Genomic DNA, 27,880 nt, shown 5'->3' with positions numbered 1-27,880 from the left:
TACTGTCCATAAAATATCAAATTTCAGAAAATATATATTATATACTGTACATAAAATATCAAATATCACCAAATATATAGTATCTACTGTACGTAAAATATCAAATTTCACCAAATTTATACTATGTAATGTACATAAAATATGAAAGTACACCAAATCTATGTTATATACTGTACATAAAATATAAAAGTAAACCAAATATATATTATATACTGTACATAAAATATCAAAGTACACCAAATATATATTATATACCGTACCTAAAATATCAAAGTACACCAAATATATAATTTCTACTATACATAATATATCAAAGTACACAAAATATGCATTATATACTGTACATAAAATATCAAATCTCAAAACATATATTACATACTATACATAAAATATGAAAGTACACCAAATATATATTATTTACTGTACATAAAGTATCAAATTTCAGAAACATATATTATATACTGTACAAAAAATATCAAAGTACACCAAATATACATTATATACTCTACATAAAATATCAAAGTACAGCAAATATACATCATATACTGTACATAAAATATCAAAGTACACAAAATATAAGTTATATACTGTACATAAAATATCATACTACACTAAATATATATTATATACTGTACATAAAATATCAAAGTATACGAAATATATATTATACACTGTACAAAATATATCATATTTCACCAAATATATACTATATACTGTACATAAAATATCAAAGTACACCAACTATACATTATATACTGTACATAAAATATCAAAGTACACCAAATATATACTATCTACTGTACATAAAATATCAAAGTACACCAAATATATACTATATACTGTACATAAAATATCAAAGTACACCAACTATACATTATATACTGTACATAAAGTATCAAATTTCACCAATTATATATTATATACTGTACCTAAAATATCAAAGTACACCAATACACATTATGTACTATACATAAAATAACAAATTTCACAAATGTATTTTATATACTGTTCATAAAATATCAAAGTACACCAAATATTTATTATATACTTTACATAAAATATCAAATTTCACCAATTATATATTATATACTACACATAAAATATCAAATTACACTAGATACATATTATATACTGTACAAAAAATATGAAAGTACACCAATTATATATTATATACTATAAATAAAATATCAAAGTACACCAAAAATATATTTTATACTGTACATAAAATATCAAAGTACTCCAAATATTTGTTATATACTGAACATAAAATATCATAGAACACCAAATATATATTTCATACTGTACATAAAATATCAAAGTACACGAAATATATATTATGTACTTTACAAAAAATATCAAATTTCACCAAATATATATTATTTACTGTACCTAAAATATCAAAGTACACCAAATATATATTATATACAGTACATAAAATATCAAAGTACACCAAATATATATTATGTACTGTACAAAAAATATCAAATTTCACTGAATGTGTATACTATACTGAACATAAAATATGAAAGTACACCAAATATATATTGTATACTGTACATAAAATATCAAAAGTCACGAAATATATATTATATACTGTACATAAAATATCAAAGTACACAAAATATGTATTATATACTGTACATAATATATCAAAGTACAACAAATACATATAATACACTGTACTAAAATGTCAAAGTACACCAAATATACATTATATACTGTACATAAAATATCAAATTTCACCAAATGTATACAATATACTGTACAAAAAATATGAAAGTATACTAAATATTTATTATATACTGTACATAAAATATCAAATTTCACCAAATTTTCACATAAAATGTGAATTTCACATTAAATGTGAAATTAAAATTCACATAAAATTTCACATTAAATTTCACGTAAAATGGGAAAATACAATAAATATATATTATATATTGTACATAAAATATCAAATTTCAAGAAATATATATTATATACTATACATAAAACATAAAGTACACCAAATATATATTATATAATGTACATAAAATATCAAAGTACACCAAATATATGTTATATTCAGTTCATAAAATATCAAATTTCACCGAATGTATATAATATACTGTACATAAAATATCAAAGTACACCAAGTATACATTATATACTGTACATAAAATATCAAATTTCACAAATATAAATTGAATACTGTACACAAATATCAAAGTACAAGAAATATATATTTTATATTGTATGTAAAATATCAAATTTAACAAATACATATTGTAAACTGTACATAAAGTATCAAAGTAGACAAAATATTCATTATATACTGTACATAAGATATCAAAGTACACCAAATATATATTATATACTGTTCATAGAATATGAAAGTACACCAAAAATATATTATATACTGTACATAGAATATCAAAGTACACCAAATATATATTATCTACTTTACATAAATTATCAAATTTCACCAAATACACATTATATACTCTACATAAAATATCAAGTACTTCAAATACATATCATGTACTGTACATAAAATATCAAAGTACACCAAATATATGTTATACACTGTACATAAATTATGAAAGTACACCAAATATACATTATATACTGCACATAAAATTCAAAGTACACCAAATATATATTATATACTGTATATAAAATATCAAGTTTCACAAATATATATTATATACTGTACATAATATGTCAAAGTACATCAAATATACATTATATACTGTACATAAATCATCAAAGAACACCAAATATATATTATCTATTGTACATAAAATATCAAATTTCAACAAATATATATGATATACTGAACATAAAATATCAAATTTCACCAAATATATATTATATACTGTACATAAAATATCAAATTTCACCAAATACATACTATATACTGTAGACAAAATATTGAATTTCACGAAATATATATTATATACAGCACATAAAATATCAAAGTACACAAAATATGTATTATATACTGTATATATTATATCAAATTACACCAAATATATATAATATACTGTACATAAAATATCAAAGTACACCAAATATATATTATATGCTGTACAAAAAATATCAAATTTCACCAAATATATATTATATACTGTACAAAAAATATCAAAGTACACCAAATATATATTATTTGCTGTGCATAAAATGTCATACTTCACCGAATATATATACTATATTGTACATAAAATGTGAAAGTACACCAAATATATATTATATACTGTACATAAAATATCAAATTTCACCAAATATACATTATGTACTGTACATAAAATATCAAAGTACACCGAATACGTATTATATACTGTACATAAAAAGTCAAGTTTCAGAAAAATATATTATATACTGTACATAAAGTATCAAAGTACACCAAATATACATTTTATACTGTACATTAAATATCAAATTTCACCTAATATATATAATATACTGTACATAAAATAGCAAAGTACACCAAATATACATTGTATACTGCACATAAAATATCAAATTTCTCGAAATATATATTATATACTGTACATAAAATATCACACTACACCAAATATATATTATATACTGTACATAAAATACCAAATTTCACCAAATATATACTATACACTGTACATAAAGTAGGAAATTACACCAAATATATATTATATACTGTACATAAACTGTCAAAGTACACCAAATATAGATTATATACTGTACATAAAATATCAAAGTACACCAAATAGATATTATATACTGTACATGAAAAATCAAAGTACACCAAATATATATTTTATGCTGTACATAAAATATCAAATTACACGAAATATCTATTATATGCTGTACATAAAATAGCAAAGTACACCATATATATATTATATACTGTACACAAAATATCAAATTTCCCCAATTATATATTATATACTGTACATAAAACATCAAATTACACCAAGTATATATTATATACTGTTCATACAATATCAATTTTCACAAATATATACAATATTCTGTACATAAAGTATCAAAGTACACCCATTGTACATTATATAATGTACATAAAATATCAAATTTCCCCAAATATATAATACATGTTGTACATAAAATAGCAAAGTACCCCAAATATATATTATATACTGTACATAAAATATCAAATTTCACAAATATATATTAAATACTGTACATAAAATATCAAAGTACACCAAATATACATTATATACTGTACATAAAATATCATAGTACACCAAATATATATTATATAGGGTATATAAAATAGCAAAGTATACCAAATATACATTATATACTGTACATAAAATATAAATATACAACAAATATATATTATATACTGTACTTAAAATATCAAATTTCACCAATTATATATGATATACTGTACATAAAATATCAATGTACACCAAATATATATTATATTCTGTATATAAAACATCATGTTTCACAAATATATATTATATACTGTACTTAAAGTGGAAAAGAACACCAAATATACATTATATGCTGTACATAAAATATCAAATTTGACCAAATGTATATAATATACCGTACATAAAATATCAAATTACACCAAATATACATTATATACTGTACATAAAATATCAAATTTCACGAAATATATAATATATACTGTACATATAATAACATAGTACACCAAATATATATAATATACTGTAAATTAAATATCAAATTTCACCATATATAAATTATATACTGTACATAAAATATCAAGTTTCACAAATATATATTATATACTGTACATAAAGTATCAATGTACTCCAAACACACATTACATACAGTACTTAAAATATCAAATTTCAAAGAATGTATATAATATACTGTACATAAAATATCAAAGTACACCAAATATACATAATATACTGTACATAAAATGTAAAATTTCAGGAAATGTATACTATATACTGTACATAAAATATCATAGTACACCAAATATATATTATATACTGTACATAAAATATAAAATTTCACCAAATGTATTTAATATACTGTACATAAAATATCAAAGCACACCAAATATACATTATATACTCTACATGAAATATCAAATTTCACGAAATATAAATTACATACTGTACATAAAATATCACACTAAAGCAAACATATATGATATACTGTACATAAAATACCAAATTTCACCAAATATATACTATATACTGTACATAAAATATGAAAGTACACGAAATATATATTATATACTGTACATAAACTGTCAAAGTACACCAAATATATATTATATACTGTACATAAAATATCAAAGTACACCAAATATATATTTTATGCTGTACATAAAATATCAAAGTACACCAAATATCTATTATATACTGTGCATAAAATAGCAAAGTACACCAAATATATATTATATACTGTACATAAAATATCAAAGTACACCAAATATGCATTATAAACTGTACATAAAATGTCAAATTTCACGAAATGTATATTATATAATGTACATAAAGCACCAAATTTCACCAAATATATACTATATACTGTACATAAAATATGAAAGTACACCAAATATATATTATATACTGTACATAGAATATCAAATTTCACCAAATATATATTCTATACTGTACATAAAATATGAAAGTACACCATTTATATATTATCTACTGTATATAAAATATAAGAGTACGCCAAATATATATTATATACAGTACATAAAATATCAAAGTGCACCAAATATATATTTTATACTGTACATAATATACCAAAGTACACCAAATATATATTATATGCTGTGCATATAATTTCAAATTTCAACAAATATGTTTTACATACTGTACATAAAATATGAAAGTACACAAATTATATATTATATACAGTACATAAAATATCGTATTTCAGGAAACTTATTATATACTGTACATAAAATATGTAATTTCGCAAATATATATTATATACTGTTCTTAAAATATCAAAGTACACCTAACATACCTTATATACTGAAAATAAAATATCAAAGTTCACAAAAATATATTACATACTGCACATAAAATATCATATTACAACAATATATATTATATACTGTACATAAAATATCAAATTTCACCAAATATATATTATGTACTGTACAAAAAATATCAAAGTACACCAATTATGTATTATATACTGTACATGAAATATCAAGTACACCAAATATATATTATATACTGTACATAAATAATCAACATTCACCAAATATATATTATATACTGTACATACAATATGAAAATACACAAAATACGTATTATATACCTTACATAAAATGTCAAATTACACCAAATATATATTATATGCTGTACATAACATACCAAAGCACACCAAATATATTTTATGTACTGTACATAAAATATGAAATTACTCTAAATAAAGATTATATACCATACATAAAATATAAATGTGCACCAAGTGAATATTATATACCGTACATAAAATACGAAAATATACAAAATATATATTTTATACTGTACATAAAATATCAAAGTACACCAAATATATTTTATATACTGTACATAAAATATCAAAGTATATCAAATATATATTATATACTGTACATAAAATATCAAATTACATCAAATATATATTATATACTGTACATAAAATATCAAAGTACACCAAATATACAGTATATACTTTACATCCAATTTCACAGTACACCTAGTATATATTATATACTGTACATAAAATATAAAAGTACACCAAATATATATTATATACCATACATAAAATATCAAAATACCCCAAATATATATTATATACTGTATATAAAATATCCAAGGGCACCAAATATACATTATATGCTGTACATGAGATATCAAAGTTCACCAAATATATATTATATACTGTACATAAAATTTCACTGTCCAACAAATATATTTTATATACTGTACATAAAATATCAAAGCACACCAAAGATATATTATATAGTGTGCATAAAATAACAAGGTATGCCAAATATAATTGATAAACAGTACATAAAACATCACAGTACACCAAATATATACTACATAATGTACATAAAATATCGTCATACACCAAATATATTTTATCTACTGTAAGCAAAATATAAAAGTACACCAAATCATTATTATGTAGTGTACATAAAACATCAAAGTACACAATATATGTATTATATACTGTACATAAAATATTAACGTACACCAAATATACATTATATTCTGTACATACCATATCAAAGCACAAAAATATATGAACTATATGCTGTACATAAAATATCAAAGTACACCGAATATATATGATATAAAGTACCTGAAATATTACAGTACACCAAATGTATATTATATACTGTATATAAAATATCAAAGTACACCAAATATATGTTATATACACTACATAAAATATAAAATTACACCAAACCAATATTATATACTGTAAATTAAGTGTCTAAGTTCACCAAATTTATATTACGTACTGTATTTAAAATGTCAAACTACACCAAATATATGTTATATACTGTAAATAAAATATCAAAGTACACCGAATATATTAAGTACTGTATATAAAATATCACAGTACTCCAAATATATATTATATAAAACACATAAAATATAACGGAATAACAGATGTATATTATACATTGTATATAATATATCAAAGTACACCAAATATATATTATATACTGTACATAAAGTATGAAAGTACACCAAATATATATCATATACAGTACATAAAATGTGAAAATACACAAAATATATATTATATAATGTACATAAAATATGAAAGGACACCAAATATATACCATACACCGAACAAAAAATATCAAAGTTCACCAAACATATATTATATACTGTACATAAATTATCAAATTAAATGAAATATATATTATATACTGTATATAAAATGTAAAAGTACTCCAAATATATATTATATACAGTACATAAAATATGAAAATACACAAAATGTATATTATATACTGTACATAAAATATCAAAGTACAAAAAATATATATTATACACTAAACATAAAATATGAAAGCACACCAAATATGTATTATATAATGTACATAAAAAATGAAATTACATCAAATATACATTATATACTGTACAAAAATATCACAGTACACCAAATATATATATTATACTGTACATAAAATATCACAGTACACCAAATATATACTATATACTGTACATAAAGCATCAAAGTACACGAAATATACATTATATACTATACATAAAATATCAAAGTACACCAAATTTATATTACATAAAATAAAATAAAAAATCACAACAAAAATATATTATCTATTGTACATAAAATATCAAATTACACTAAATATATATTATATACTCTACATAAAACATAAATTACACCAAATACATATTATGTACTGTGCATAAAATATGAAATTACACAAAATATATATCTCATACCGTACATAAAATATCAAAGTACACGAAATATAAATTATATACTGTACAATAAGTATCACAGCAAACCAGATATATAATATATTGTACATAAAATATCACAATACACCATATAAATATAATAAACTGTACATAAAATATAAAAATACACTAAATTTATATTATATACTGTACATAAAATATGAAATTACTCTAAATAAATATTTTATACCATACATAAAATATAAAAGTACACCAAATACATATTACATACTGTACAGAAAATATGAAAATACACTAAATACATATCACACACTACACAAAAAATATGAAAATACGCCAAATATGTGTTATATGCTGTACATAATATATCAAAGAACAACAAATATATATTATATGCTGTACATTAAATATCAAAGCACACCAAATATATATTATATACTGTTCATAAAATATGAAATTACACTAAATAAATATTTTATACCATACATAAAATATAAAAGTACACCAAATATATATTATATACTATACATAAAATATGGAAATACACAAAATACGTATTACATACTGTACAAAAAATAGGAAAATACACCAAATATGTATTGTATACTGTACATAAAATATCAAAGTACACCAATTATATATTATCTACTGCACATAAAATATCACAGTACACCATATATATATTATATACTGTACAGAAAATATCACAATACACCATATATAATATATACTGTACATATAATATCAATATACCCCAAATATACATTATATAACGTACATAAAATATCAATGTACAAAAAATATGTATTATACACTATACAAAAAATATCAAAGTACACCAAATATTTATTATATACTGTACATAAAATATAAAATCACACCAAATAAGTATTATATATTGTACATACAATGTGAATATACACAAAATACGTGTTTTATACTGTACATAAAATATCAAAGTACACCAAATATATATCAGATGTTGTACATAAAATATCAAAGCACACCAAATATATATTATGTACTGTACATAAATATGAAATTACACCAAACATATATTATATACCATACATGAATATAAAAGTACACAAAATATATATTTTATACTGTACAAAAACTATGAAAATATACAAAATTTATATTATATACTGTACGTAAAATAACAAAGTACACCAAATATATTTTATAAACTGTACATAAAATATCAAAGTACACAAAATATGTATTATATACTGTACATAAAATATTAAAGTACACCAAATATATATTATAAACTCTACATAATATATGAAAATACACAAAACACATATCATATATTGTACATAAAACACAAAAGTACACCAAATACATATTACATAATGTACATAAAATATCAGACAAAACTAAATATATACTGTATACTATACATAAAATGTAAAAGAACACGAAATATATATTATATACTGTACATAAAATATGAAAATACACAAAAAACGTATTATGTACTGCACATAAAATATCAAAGTACACGAAATATGTATAATATACTGTACATAAAATATCAAAGTACACCTATTATACATTATATACTGCACATAAAATATCACAGTACACCAAATATATATATTATACTGTACGTAAAATTTCCTAATGCACCATATGTATTATATACTGTACATAAAATATCAAAATACCCAAAATATATATAATAAACTGTACATAAAATATCAAAGTACAACAAATATATATTGTTTACTGTACATAAATCTTCAAAGTACACTAAATATTTAGTATATACCGTACTTAAAATATAAAACCATTGTAAATATATATTATATTCTGTACATAAAATGTGAAAATACACAAAATACTTATAATATACAGTACATAAAATATAGCAGTACACCAAATATATAGCATATACTCTGCATAAAATATGAAAGTACACCAACTATATATTATATACTGTAGATAAACTGTCAAAGCACACCAAATATACATTATATACTGTACATAAAATATAAAAGTACACCAAATATATATTATATACTGTACATAAAATATCCAAGTACACCAAATATATATTATATACTGTGCATAAAATATCACATTACACCAAATATATATTGTATACTGTACAAAAAATACCAAATTTTAGAAACTATATACAATATACTGTACATAAACTATGGAAGTACACAAAATATATATTATATACTGTACATAAACTGTCAAAGTACACCAAATATACATTATATACTGTACATAAAATATCATGGTACACCAAATATATATTATATACTGTACATAAAATATAAAAGTAAACCAAATATATATTTTATGCTGTACATAAAATATCAAAGTACACCAAATATATTTTTTATGCAGTACATAAAATATCAAAGTACACCATATATCTATTATATACTGTACATAAAATAACAAACTACACCAAATATATATTATATTCTGTACGTAAAATATCAAATTTCACCAATTCCATATTATATACTGTACAGAAAATACCAAATTACACCAAATATATATTATATACTGTACATAAAATATCAAGTTACACAAATATATAATATACTGTACATAAAGTATCAAAGTACTCCAAACATACATTATATACCGCACATAAAACATCAAATTTCAAAGAATGTATATAATATAATGTAAATAAAATATCAAAGTACACCAAATATACATTATATACTGTACAAAAATTTCAAATTTCAGGAAATATATATTACATACCGTACATAAAATATCATAATACACGAAATATATATTATATACTGTACATAAAATATCAAATTTCACCGAATGTATATAATATACTGTACATAAAATATCAAAGCACATCAAATATCTATTATATACTGTACATGAAATAGCAAATTACACCAAATATATATTATATACTGTACATAAAATATCAAATTTTACCAATTATATATTATATACTGTACAGAAAATATCAAAGCACGCAAAATATACATTATATGCTATACATGAAATATCAAATTTAACGAAATATATATTATATACTGTACATAAAATATCACACTACACCAAATATATATTATATACTGTACATAAAATACAAAATTTCACCAAATATATACTATATACTGTAGATAAAATATGAAAGTACACCAAATATATATTATATACTGTACATAAAATATCAAAGTACACCAAATATATATTTTATGCTGTACATAATATATCAAAGCACATCAAATATCTATTATATACTGTACATGAAATAGCATAGTACACCAAATATATATTATATACTGTACATAAAATATCAAACTTTACCAAATATATATTATATACTGTACAGAAAATATCAAAGCACGCCAAATATACATTATATACTACACATAAAATATCAAACTTAACGAAATATATATTATATACTGTACATAAAATATCACTCTACCCCAAGTATATATTATATACTGTACATAAAATACCAAATTTCACCAAATATATACTATATACTGTTCATAAACTATGGAAGTACACCAAATATATATTGTATACTGTACATAAACTGTCAAAGTACACCAAATATACATTATATACTGTACATAAAATATCATAGTACACCAAATATATATTAAATACTGTACATAAAATTTAAAAGTAAAGCAAATATATATTTTATGCTGTACATAAAATATCAAAATACACCAAATATATATTTTATGCTGTACATAAAATATCAAAGTACACCATATATCTATTATATACTGTACATAAAATACCAAAGTACACCAAATATATATTACATACTGTAGGTAAAATATCAAATTTCAACATTTATATATAATATACTGTACATAAAATATCAAAGTACACAAAATATATATTATATACTGTATATAAAATATCAAGTTTCACAAATATGTATTATATGCTGTACATAAAGTATAAAAGTACACCAAATATACATTATATACTGTACATAAAATATCAAATTTCACCGAATGTATATAATATACTGTACATAAAATATCAAAGTACACCAAATTTACATTATATACTGTACATAAAATGTCAAATTTCACGAAGTATATATTATATACTGTTCATAAATATCATAGTACACCAAATATATATTATATACTGTACATAAAATACCAAATTTCACCAAATATATTCTATATACTATACATAATATATGAAACTACACCAAATATATATTATATACTGTACATAAACTGTCAAAGTAAACCAAATATATATTATCTACTTTACATAAAATATCAAAGCACATCAAATATCTATTATATACTGTACATGAAATAGCAAAGTTCACCAAATATATATTATATACTGTACATAAAATATCAAATTTTACCAATTAAATATTATATACTGTACAGAAAATATCAAAGCATGCCAAATATACATTGTATACTATACATTAAATATCAAACTTAACGAAATATATATTATATACTGTATATAAAATATCACACTACACCAAATATATATTATATACTGTACATAAAATAACAAATTTCACCATATGTATTCTATATACAGTACATAAACTATGGAAGGACACAAAATATATATTATATACTGTACATAAACTGTCAAAGTACACCAAATATACATTATATACTGTACATAAAATATCATGGTACACCAAATATCTATTATATACTGAACATAAAATATAAAAGTAAACCAAATATATATTTTATGCTGTACATAAAACATCAAAGTACACCAAATATATATTTTATGCTGTACATAAAATATCAAAGTACACCATATCTATTATATACTGTACATAAAATAGCAAACTGCAACAAATATATATTATATACTGTACGTACAATATCAAATTTCACCAATTATATATTATATACTGTACAGAAAATATCAAAGTACACCAAATATATATTATACACTGTACATAAAATATCAAGTTTCACAAATATATATTATATACTGTACTTAAAGTATCAAAGTACTCCAAACATACATTATATACTGTACATAAAACATCAAATTTCAAAAATGTATATAATATACTGTACATAAAAAATCAAAGTACAACAAATATACATTATATACTGTACATAAAATGTCAAATTTCAGGAAATGTATATTACAAACTGTACATAAAATATCATAGTACACCAAACATATGTTATATACTTTACATAAAATATCAAATTTCACCAAATGTATATAATATACTGTACATAAAATATCAAAGCACACCAATCATACATTATATACTGTACATGAAATATCAAATTTCACGAAATATGTATTATATACTGTACATAAAATATCACACTACATAAATATATACTGTATATTGTACATAAAATACCAAATTTCACCACATATACTATATAATGTACATAAAATATGAAAGTAAAACAAATATACATTATATACTGTACATAAACTGTCAAAGTGCACCAAATATACATTCTAAACTGTACACAAAATATCAAAGTACGCCAAATATATATTATCTACTTTACATAAAATATCAAAGTACACCAAATATATATTTTATGCTGTAGATGAAATATCAAAGTACACCATATATCTATTATATACTGTACATAAAATAGCAAAGTACAACAAATATATATTATCTACTGTAGGTAAAATATCAAATTTCACCATTTATATATTATATACTGCACATAAAATATCAAAGTACACCAAATATATATTATATACTGTATATAAAATATCAAGTTTCACAAATATATATTATATACTGTACATAAAGTATCAAAGTACACAAAATATACATTATATACTGTACATAAAATATCAAATTTCACTGAATGTATATAATATACTGTACATAAAATATCAAGGTACACTAAATATATATTATATACTGTACATAAAACATCAAAGTACACCAAATATACTTTATATACTGGGCATAAAATATCAAAGTACACCAAATATATATTATATACTGTTCATAAAATATCAAATTACACCAAATATATATTATATACTGTACATAAAATATCAAATTTCACCAAATATATATTATATACTGTACATAAAATATCAAATTTCATCAAATGTGTATACTATTCTGTACATAAAATTTGAAAGTACACCAATCATATATTGTGTACTGTACATAAAATATAAATGTCACGAAATATATATTACATACTGTACATAATATATCAAAATACACCAAATATATAATATATCCTGTACAAAAAATATCAAAGTACACCAAATATATATTATATACTGTACATAAAATATCAAAGTACAACAAATATATATTTTATGCTGTACATAAAATATCAAATCACATCAAATATCTATTACATACTGTACATGAAATAGCAAAGTACACCAAATATTTATTATAAACTGAACATAAAATATCAAAGTACACCAAATATATATTATATACTGTACATAAAATATCAAAGTACACCAAATATATATTTTATGCTGTACATAATATATCAAAGCACATCAAATATCTATTATATACTGTACATGAAATAGCAAAGTACACCAAATATATATTATATACTGTACATAAAATATCAAATTTTACCAATTATATATTATATACTGTACAGAAAATATCAAAGCACGCCAAATATACATTATATACTATACATCAAATATCAAACTTAACGAAATATATATTATATACTGTACATAAAATATCACACTACCCCAAGTATATATTATATGCTGTACATAAAATACCAAATTTCACCAAATATATACTATATACTGTACATAAACTATGGAAGTACACCAAATATATATTGTATACTGTACATAAACTGTCAAAGTACACCAAATATACATTATATACTGTATATAAAATATCATAGTACACCAAATATATATAAAATACTGTACATAAAATTTAAAAGTAAAGCAAATATATATTTTATGCTGTACATAAAATATCAAAATACACCAAATATATATTTTATGCTGTACATAAAATATCAAAGTACACCAAATATCTGTTATATACTGTACATAAAATACCAAAGTACACCAAATATATATTATATACCGTACATAAAATATCAAAGTACACCAAATTAACATTATATACTGTACATAAAATGTCAAATTTCACGAAGTATATATTATATACTGTTCATAAATATCATAGTACACCAAATATATATTATATACTGTACATAAAATACCAAATTTCACCAAATATATACTATATACTATACATAATATATGAAACTACACCAAATATATATTATATACTGTACATAAACTGTCAAAGTACACCAAATATATATAATCTACTTTACATAAAATATCAAAGTACATCAAATATCTATTATATACTGTACATGAAATAGCAAAGTTCACCAAATATATATTATATGCTGTACATAAAATATCAAAGCACATCAAATATCTATTATATACTGTACATGAAATAGCAAAGTACACCAAATATATATTATAAACTGTACATAAAATATCAAAGTACACCACATATATATTATTTACTGTACATAAAATATTAAAGTACACCAAATATATATAATATACTGTACGTAAAATTTCCTAATGCACCATATGTATTATATACTGTACATAAAATATCAAAATACCCAAAATATATATAATAAACTGTACATAAAATATCAAAGTACAACAAATATATATTGTTTACTGTACATAAATCTTCAAAGTACACTAAATATTTAGTATATACCGTACTTAAAATATAAAACCATTGTAAATATATATTATATTCTGTACATAAAATGTGAAAATACACAAAATACTTATAATATACAGTACATAAAATATAGCAGTACACCAAATATATAGCATATACTCTGCATAAAATATGAAAGTACACCAACTATATATTATATACTGTAGATAAACTGTCAAAGCACACCAAATATACATTATATACTGTACATAAAATATAAAAGTACACCAAATATATATTATATACTGTACATAAAATATCCAAGTACACCAAATATATATTATATACTGTGCATAAAATATCACATTACACCAAATATATATTGTATACTGTACAAAAAATACCAAATTTTAGAAACTATATACAATATACTGTACATAAACTATGGAAGTACACAAAATATATATTATATACTGTACATAAACTGTCAAAGTACACCAAATATACATTATATACTGTACATAAAATATCATGGTACACCAAATATATATTATATACTGTACATAAAATATAAAAGTAAACCAAATATATATTTTATGCTGTACATAAAATATCAAAGTACACCAAATATATTTTTTATGCAGTACATAAAATATCAAAGTACACCATATATCTATTATATACTGTACATAAAATAACAAACTACACCAAATATATATTATATTCTGTACGTAAAATATCAAATTTCACCAATTCCATATTATATACTGTACAGAAAATACCAAATTACACCAAATATATATTATATACTGTACATAAAATATCAAGTTACACAAATATATAATATACTGTACATAAAGTATCAAAGTACTCCAAACATACATTATATACCGCACATAAAACATCAAATTTCAAAGAATGTATATAATATAATGTAAATAAAATATCAAAGTACACCAAATATACATTATATACTGTACAAAAATTTCAAATTTCAGGAAATATATATTACATACCGTACATAAAATATCATAATACACGAAATATATATTATATACTGTACATAAAATATCAAATTTCACCGAATGTATATAATATACTGTACATAAAATATCAAAGCACATCAAATATCTATTATATACTGTACATGAAATAGCAAATTACACCAAATATATATTATATACTGTACATAAAATATCAAATTTTACCAATTATATATTATATACTGTACAGAAAATATCAAAGCACGCAAAATATACATTATATGCTATACATGAAATATCAAATTTAACGAAATATATATTATATACTGTACATAAAATATCACACTACACCAAATATATATTATATACTGTACATAAAATACAAAATTTCACCAAATATATACTATATACTGTAGATAAAATATGAAAGTACACCAAATATATATTATATACTGTACATAAAATATCAAAGTACACCAAATATATATTTTATGCTGTACATAATATATCAAAGCACATCAAATATCTATTATATACTGTACATGAAATAGCATAGTACACCAAATATATATTATATACTGTACATAAAATATCAAACTTTACCAAATATATATTATATACTGTACAGAAAATATCAAAGCACGCCAAATATACATTATATACTACACATAAAATATCAAACTTAACGAAATATATATTATATACTGTACATAAAATATCACTCTACCCCAAGTATATATTATATACTGTACATAAAATACCAAATTTCACCAAATATATACTATATACTGTTCATAAACTATGGAAGTACACCAAATATATATTGTATACTGTACATAAACTGTCAAAGTACACCAAATATACATTATATACTGTACATAAAATATCATAGTACACCAAATATATATTAAATACTGTACATAAAATTTAAAAGTAAAGCAAATATATATTTTATGCTGTACATAAAATATCAAAATACACCAAATATATATTTTATGCTGTACATAAAATATCAAAGTACACCATATATCTATTATATACTGTACATAAAATACCAAAGTACACCAAATATATATTACATACTGTAGGTAAAATATCAAATTTCAACATTTATATATAATATACTGTACATAAAATATCAAAGTACACAAAATATATATTATATACTGTATATAAAATATCAAGTTTCACAAATATGTATTATATGCTGTACATAAAGTATAAAAGTACACCAAATATACATTATATACTGTACATAAAATATCAAATTTCACCGAATGTATATAATATACTGTACATAAAATATCAAAGTACACCAAATTTACATTATATACTGTACATAAAATGTCAAATTTCACGAAGTATATATTATATACTGTTCATAAATATCATAGTACACCAAATATATATTATATACTGTACATAAAATACCAAATTTCACCAAATATATTCTATATACTATACATAATATATGAAACTACACCAAATATATATTATATACTGTACATAAACTGTCAAAGTAAACCAAATATATATTATCTACTTTACATAAAATATCAAAGCACATCAAATATCTATTATATACTGTACATGAAATAGCAAAGTTCACCAAATATATATTATATACTGTACATAAAATATCAAATTTTACCAATTAAATATTATATACTGTACAGAAAATATCAAAGCATGCCAAATATACATTGTATACTATACATTAAATATCAAACTTAACGAAATATATATTATATACTGTATATAAAATATCACACTACACCAAATATATATTATATACTGTACATAAAATAACAAATTTCACCATATGTATTCTATATACAGTACATAAACTATGGAAGGACACAAAATATATATTATATACTGTACATAAACTGTCAAAGTACACCAAATATACATTATATACTGTACATAAAATATCATGGTACACCAAATATCTATTATATACTGAACATAAAATATAAAAGTAAACCAAATATATATTTTATGCTGTACATAAAACATCAAAGTACACCAAATATATATTTTATGCTGTACATAAAATATCAAAGTACACCATATCTATTATATACTGTACATAAAATAGCAAACTGCAACAAATATATATTATATACTGTACGTACAATATCAAATTTCACCAATTATATATTATATACTGTACAGAAAATATCAAAGTACACCAAATATATATTATACACTGTACATAAAATATCAAGTTTCACAAATATATATTATATACTGTACTTAAAGTATCAAAGTACTCCAAACATACATTATATACTGTACATAAAACATCAAATTTCAAAAATGTATATAATATACTGTACATAAAAAATCAAAGTACAACAAATATACATTATATACTGTACATAAAATGTCAAATTTCAGGAAATGTATATTACAAACTGTACATAAAATATCATAGTACACCAAACATATGTTATATACTTTACATAAAATATCAAATTTCACCAAATGTATATAATATACTGTACATAAAATATCAAAGCACACCAATCATACATTATATACTGTACATGAAATATCAAATTTCACGAAATATGTATTATATACTGTACATAAAATATCACACTACATAAATATATACTGTATATTGTACATAAAATACCAAATTTCACCACATATACTATATAATGTACATAAAATATGAAAGTAAAACAAATATACATTATATACTGTACATAAACTGTCAAAGTGCACCAAATATACATTCTAAACTGTACACAAAATATCAAAGTACGCCAAATATATATTATCTACTTTACATAAAATATCAAAGTACACCAAATATATATTTTATGCTGTAGATGAAATATCAAAGTACACCATATATCTATTATATACTGTACATAAAATAGCAAAGTACAACAAATATATATTATCTACTGTAGGTAAAATATCAAATTTCACCATTTATATATTATATACTGCACATAAAATATCAAAGTACACCAAATATATATTATATACTGTATATAAAATATCAAGTTTCACAAATATATATTATATACTGTACATAAAGTATCAAAGTACACAAAATATACATTATATACTGTACATAAAATATCAAATTTCACTGAATGTATATAATATACTGTACATAAAATATCAAGGTGCACTAAATATATATTATATACTGTACATAAAACATCAAAGTACACCAAATATACTTTATATACTGGGCATAAAATATCAAAGTACACCAAATATATATTATATACTGTTCATAAAATATCAAATTACACCAAATATATATTATATACTGTACATAAAATATCAAATTTCACCAAATATATATTATATACTGTACATAAAATATCAAATTTCATCAAATGTGTATACTATTCTGTACATAAAATTTGAAAGTACACCAATCATATATTGTGTACTGTACATAAAATATAAATGTCACGAAATATATATTACATACTGTACATAATATATCAAAATACACCAAATATATAATATATCCTGTACAAAAAATATCAAAGTACACCAAATATATATTATATACTGTACATAAAATATCAAAGTACAACAAATACATATTTTATGCTGTACATAAAATATCAAATCACATCAAATATCTATTACATACTGTACATGAAATAGCAAAGTACACCAAATATTTATTATAAACTGAACATAAAATATCAAAGTACACCAAATATATATTATATACTGTACATAAAATATCAAAGTACACCAAATATATATTTTATGCTGTACATAATATATCAAAGCACATCAAATATCTATTATATACTGTACATGAAATAGCAAAGTACACCAAATATATATTATATACTGTACATAAAATATCAAATTTTACCAATTATATATTATATACTGTACAGAAAATATCAAAGCACGCCAAATATACATTATATACTATACATAAAATATCAAACTTAACGAAATATATATTATATACTGTACATAAAATATCACACTACCCCAAGTATATATTATATGCTGTACATAAAATACCAAATTTCACCAAATATATACTATATACTGTACATAAACTATGGAAGTACACCAAATATATATTGTATACTGTACATAAACTGTCAAAGTACACCAAATATACATTATATACTGTATATAAAATATCATAGTACACCAAATATATATAAAATACTGTACATAAAATTTAAAAGTAAAGCAAATATATATTTTATGCTGTACATAAAATATCAAAATACACCAAATATATATTTTATGCTGTACATGAAATATCAAAGTACACCAAATATCTGTTATATACTGTACATAAAATACCAAAGTACACCAAATATATATTATATACCGTACATAAAATATCAAAGTACACCAAATTAACATTATATACTGTACATAAAATGTCAAATTTCACGAAGTATATATTATATACTGTTCATAAATATCATAGTACACCAAATATATATTATATACTGTACATAAAATACCAAATTTCACCAAATATATACTATATACTATACATAATATATGAAACTACACCAAATATATATTATATACTGTACATAAACTGTCAAAGTACACCAAATATATATAATCTACTTTACATAAAATATCAAAGTACATCAAATATCTATTATATACTGTACATGAAATAGCAAAGTTCACCAAATATATATTATATGCTGTACATAAAATATCAAAGCACATCAAATATCTATTATATACTGTACATGAAATAGCAAAGTACACCAAATATATATTATAAACTGTACATAAAATATCAAAGTACACCACATATATATTATTTACTGTACATAAAATATCAAAGTACACCAAATATATATTTTATGCTGAACATAAAATATCAAAGCACATCAAATATCTATTATATACTGTACATGAAATAGCAAAGTACACCAAATATATATTATATACTGTACATAAAATATCAAATTTTACAAATTATATATTATAAACTGTACAGAAAATATCAAAGCATGCCAAATATACATTGTATACTATACATTAAATATCAAACTTAACGAAATATATATTATATACTGTATATAAAATATCACACTACACCAAATATATATTATATACTGTACATAAAATTACAAATTTCACGAAATATATACTATATACTGTACATAAACTATGGAAGTACACAAAATATATATTATATACTGGACATAAACTGTCAAAGTACACCAAATATACATTATATACTGTACATAAAATATCATGGTACACCCAATATATATTATATACTGTACATAAAATATAAAAGTAAACCAAATTTATATTTTATGCTGTACATAAAATATCAAGGTACACCAAATATATATTTTATGCTGTACATAAAATATCAAAGTACACCATATATCTATTATATACTGTACATAAAATAGCAAACTGCAACAAATATATATTATATACTGTACGTACAATATCAAGTTTCACCAATTATATATTATATACTGTACAGAAAATATCAAAGTACACCAAATATATATTATATACTGTACATAAAATATCAAGTTTCACAAATATATATTATATACTGTACTTAAAGTATCAAAGTACTCCAAACATACATTATATACTGTACATAAAACATCAAATTTCAAAGAATGTATATAATATACTGTACATAAAAAATCAAAGTACAACAAATATACATTATATACTGTACATAAAATGTCAAATTTCAGGAAATGTATATTATATACTGTACATAAAATATCATAGTACACCAAACATATGTTATATACTTTACATAAAATATCAAATTTCACCGAATGTATATAATATACTGTACATAAAATATCAAAGCACACCAAATATACATTATATACTGTACATGAAATATCAAATTTCACGAAATATGTATTATATACTGTACATAAAATATCACACTACATAAATATATATTGTATATTGTACATAAAATACCAAATTTCACCATATATACTATATAATGTACATAAAATATGAAAGTAAAACAAATATACATTATAAACTGTACACAAACTGTCAAAGTGCACCAAATATACATTCTAAACTGTACATAAAATATCAAAGTACACCAAATATATATTATCTACTTTTCATAAAATATGAAAGTACACCAAATATATATTTTATGCTGTAGATGAAATATCAAAGTACACCATATATCTATTATATGCTGTACATAAAATAGCAAAGTACAACAAATATATATTATCTACTGTATGTAAAATATCAAATTTCACCATTTATATATTATATACTGTACTTAAAATATCAAAGTACACCAAATATATATTATATACTGTATATAAAATATCAAGTTTCACAAATATATATTATATACTGTACATAAAGTATCAAAGTACACAAAATATACATTATATACTGTACATAAAATATCAAATTTCACTGAATGTATATAATATACTGTACATAAAATATCAAGGTACACTAAATATATATTATATACTGTACATAAAACATGAAAGTACACCAAATATACTTTATATACTGGGCATAAAATATCAAAGTACACCAAATATATATTATATACTGTTCATAAAATATCAAATTACACCAAATATATATTATATACTGTACATAAAATATCAAATTTCACCAAATATATATTATATACTGTACATAAAATATCAAATTTCATCAAATGTGTATACTATTCTGTACATAAAATTTGAAAGTACACCAAACATATATTGTATACTGTACATAAAATATAAATGTCACGAAATATATATTACATACTGTACATAATATATCAAAATACACCAAATATATATTATATCCTGTACAAAAAATATCAAATTTCACGAAATATATACCATATACTGTACATAAAATATGAAAGTACAACAAATATGTATTATATACTGTACATAAAATATCAAAGTACACCAAATGTGTATTATATACTGTACATAAAATATCAAAGGGCACCAAATATATTTTTTATGCTGTACATAAAATATCAAAGCACTCTAAATACATATTACCTACTGTACATAAAATATCAAATTACACTAGATAAATATTATATAGTATACAAGAAATATCAAAGCACACAAAATATATATTATGTAATGTACATAAAACTTCGAACTAAACTAAATATATATTACATACAGTACATAAAATATAAAGGTACACCAAATATATATTATATTCTGTATATAATATGTGAAAATACACAAAAAACGTATTATGTACTGTACATAAAATATCAAAGTACACCAAATATATAATATATACTGTACAAAAATATCAAAGCACGCCAAATATACATTATATACTGTACATGAGATATCAAATTAATCTAAATAACTATTATATACCGTACATAAAATTTAAAAGTACAACAAATATATATTATATACTGTACATAAAATGTGAAAGTACACAAAATATATATTATATACTGTACATAAAATATCAAAATACCGCAAATATATATTATATACTGCACATAAAATATCAAAGGGCACCAAATGCATATTATATACTCTACGTAAGATATCAAAGTTCACCAAATATATATTATATACTGTATATAAAATATCAAATTATACTAAATATATTTTATATACTGTACGTAAGATTACACTAAATAAATATTTTATACCATAAATAAAGCATAATATATATCTGCTGTATTTTGATATTTTATGTACAGTATATAATATATATTAGGTATACTTTCATATTTTATGTACAGTATACAATATATATTAGGTATAGTTTGATATTTTATGTACACTATATAATAAATATTTGGTATACTTTTATATTTTAAGTACTGTATATAATATATATAAGGTATACTTTGATTTTTTATGTACAGTATATAATATATTTTTGTTGCACTTCGGTATTTTATGTACAGTATGTATTATATATTTGGTGTACTTTGATATTTTATGTACAGTATATAATATAATTTTGGTGTACTGTGATATTTTATGTAAAGTATATGACATATATTTGGAGTGCTTTGATATTTTATGTGCAGTGTATTATATATATTTGTTTTACTTCGATATTTTATGTGCAGAATAAAAAAATATTTAGTATAATTTGATATTTTATGTACAGTATAAAATAAATATTTGGTATACTTTGATATTTTATGTACAGTATTCAATATATATTAGGTATAATTTGATATTTTATGTACAGTATATAATATATGTTAGGTATACTTTAAAATATTATTTACAGTATATAATATATATTTTGTGTACTTTGATACTTTATCTGCAGAATATAATAAATATTTGGTATACTTTGATATATTATGCACAGTATGTAATTTATACTTGGTGTACTTTGATATATTATGTAGAGTATATAAATATAGTGGGTGTACTTTGATATTTTATGTACAGTATGGAATATATATCTGGTATACTTTGATATTTTATGTACAGTATTTAACATATTAGGTGTACTTTGATATTTTATATACAGTTTATAATATATTTTTGGTGTACTTTGATTTTTTATGTACAGTATATAATATATATGTGATCTACTTTGATATTTTATGTACTCTATATACTATATATTTGGTGTATTTTTATATATTACGTACTGTATATAATATATATTTGTTGTGTCTTGATATTTTATGTGCAGTGTATAAAAAATATTTGGTAAACTTTGATATTTTATGTATAGTATATAATAAATATTTGGTGTACATTGATATTTTGTGTACAGTACAAAATATATATTAGGAATACTTTGAAATTTTATGTACAGTGTATAAGATATATTAGGTATACTTTGATGTTTTCTGTACAGTATATAATTGATATTTTATATTCTTTGATATTTTATGTACTGTATATAATATATATTAGGTATACTTTGACATTTTAAGTACAGTATATAATATATTTTTGCTGTACTTTGACATTTTATGTACAGTATATAATATATATTTGGTGTTCTTTGATATTTTATGTACTGCATATAATATATATTTCGTGTACTTTGATATTTTATGTATAGTATATAATATAATTTTGGTGTACTTTGATATTTTATATACAGTATATATTAAATATTTGGTATAATTTGATATTTTATGTTCAGAATACCATAAATATTTCGTATACTTTGATATTTTATGTACAGTATATAATATATATTACGTATGCTTTGATATTTTATATACAGTATATGATACATTTTTGGTGTACTTAGATATTTTATGTACAGTATGTAGTAAACATTTGGTACATGTTGATATATTATATAAATTATATAATATGTGTTAAGAATACTTTGATATATTATGTACAGTGTATAATATATTTTTGGTGTACTGTGTTATTTTATGTACAGTATATAGTATATATTTGGTGTACTTTGATATTTTATGTGCAGTTAATATATATGGTGTATTTGGATATTTTCTGTACAGTATATAATACATATTTGGTGAACTTTGATATTTTATGTGCAGTGTATAATATATATTTGTGGCACTTTTATATTTTATGTACAGTATATAATAAACATTTGGTATAGGTTGATATTTTATGAACATTATATAATATATTTTAGGTATACTTTGATATACTATGTACAGTATGTAATATATTTTTCGTGTACTTTGATATTTTACGTAAAGTATATAATATATATTTGGTGTAGTTTGATATTTTATGTACAGTATAAAGTATATTTTTGGTGTACATTGATATTTTATGTACAGTATATAGTATATATTTGGTGTGATTTGATATTTTATTTGCAGTGTGTAATATATATTTGGTGTACTTTGATATTTTATGCACAGTATATAATTAATATTTGGTGCACTTTAATAGTTAAAGTACACTATGAAATAAATATTTGGTATACTTTGATATTTTATGTACAGTATATAATATATATTAGGTATACTTTTATATGTTATGTACCATATATAATATAGATTATGTATAGTTTGATATTTTATGTACAGTTTATAATAAATATTTGATATACTTTGATATTTTATGTACAGTATATAATATATATTAGGTATACTTTAATTTTTTACGTGCAGTAAATAATATATTTTTTGTGTACTTTGATATTTTATATACAGTATATAATATATATTTGGTGTACTTTGATATGTTATGTACAGTATATAATATAGTTTTGTTGTACTTTGATGTTTTATGTAAAGTATATAATTTATAATTGGTGTGCTTTGACATTTTATGTGCAGTCTTTAATACATATTTGGTGAACTTTGATATTTTATGTCCAGCATAAAATAAATATTTGCTGAAATTTGATACTTTATCTACAGTATTCAATAAATATTTGGCATAATTTGATATTTTATGTACAGTATACAATGTGTATTTGGTGTGATTTTACATTTTATGTACCGTATATAATAAATATTTGGTGTACTTTGATATTTTATTTACAGTATATAATAAATATTTGGTATATTTTGATATTTTATGTACAGTATATAATACATGTTAGGTATACTTTGATATTTTATGAAGAGTATATAACATATATTTGGCATAGATTGATATTTTATGTACTGTTTATAATATATTTTGGTGTATTTTGATATATTATATACAGTATAAAATATATTTTTGGTGTACTTTGATATTATATGTACAGTATATAGTATATATTTGGTGTGATTTGATATTTTATGTGCATTGTATAACATATATTTGGTTTGCTGTGATATTTTAAATACAGTATATAATAAATATTTGGTATACTTTGACATTTTATGTACAGTATATAATAAATATTTGATATACTTTGATATTCTATGTACAGTACCTAATATATATTAGGTATGC

This window comes from Gorilla gorilla, chromosome 14 (assembly GCF_029281585.2).
Source record: "Gorilla gorilla gorilla isolate KB3781 chromosome 14, NHGRI_mGorGor1-v2.1_pri, whole genome shotgun sequence".
Taxonomy (NCBI): domain Eukaryota; kingdom Metazoa; phylum Chordata; class Mammalia; order Primates; family Hominidae; genus Gorilla; species Gorilla gorilla.
The sequence above is the reverse complement of the archived record's forward strand: the minus strand, read 5'-3'. Positions refer to the sequence as shown.